Genomic DNA, 980 nt, shown 5'->3' with positions numbered 1-980 from the left:
CGTCCCAGAATGACTCACAGACACTCGGACACAAAGCACAGCTCACCCAGATGCCCCGGAATGATGGACAGATGTAACAAACAGATGTTCGGAGATGAGGCCCAGATGCCCCCGAGCGTTGCACAGACACAATGCCCAGATGCCCCCGAGCGTTGCACAGACACAATGCCCAGATGTCCTGGAATGACGGACAGACGCAACTCACAGATGCCCGGAAATGACACATATATGCCCCAGAACATGACAAAGATACAAAGCACAGACGTCCCAGAATGATGGACAGACAATAGACACAGACGCCCCTGAATGTCACTGACACCCCAGAATATAGGAGGGACGCAATGCAGAGACGCCCAAGAATGACGGACGAAATGCACAGATGTCCAGGCATAAGGCACAGATGCCCTAGAACGATGCACAGATGACCCAGAATGACGGACAGATGTAACGCACAAATTCACCAGGGCTTTGCACAGACACTAGCAGGTGCCCCAGAATGAGGGAGAGATGCAACACACACACAGATGCCCGGACTCACGTACAACCCAGAACGTCACACAGACACAATGCAAAGATGTCAGGACATGGGGCACAGATTCCCCAGAAAGATGGACAGAAGCAACACACAGGTTAGGCCACAGAATGACACAGGCGTCCGGACATGACGCACAGATGCCTCAACGTTGCACAGATGCTGTGGATTTACGGACAGATGCCCGGACGTGACGCAGATGCCCAGGAATGTTGCACAGCCACCTCAGAATAACGGATGGACGCAACGCATAGATGCCGTACATGAGGCACTGACACCCAGACACAACGCACAGAAGCACCCGCAGCATGAGACCTCCTCCCACCAACACCCCCCCTTCCCTACGCCCGGATGAGGCTGCGCTGCAGGTGTGCCGGCGCCCTGTACATCTATCTCTGGATATACACACAGAAAGCATTGCACCTATGCAGCCCTTGCTCTGTGTCCT

The sequence above is a fragment of the Pseudophryne corroboree genome, chromosome 3 (assembly GCF_028390025.1).
Source record: "Pseudophryne corroboree isolate aPseCor3 chromosome 3, aPseCor3.hap2, whole genome shotgun sequence".
Classification (NCBI taxonomy): Eukaryota; Metazoa; Chordata; class Amphibia; order Anura; family Myobatrachidae; genus Pseudophryne; species Pseudophryne corroboree.
Note: the sequence above shows the minus strand (reverse complement) of the source record.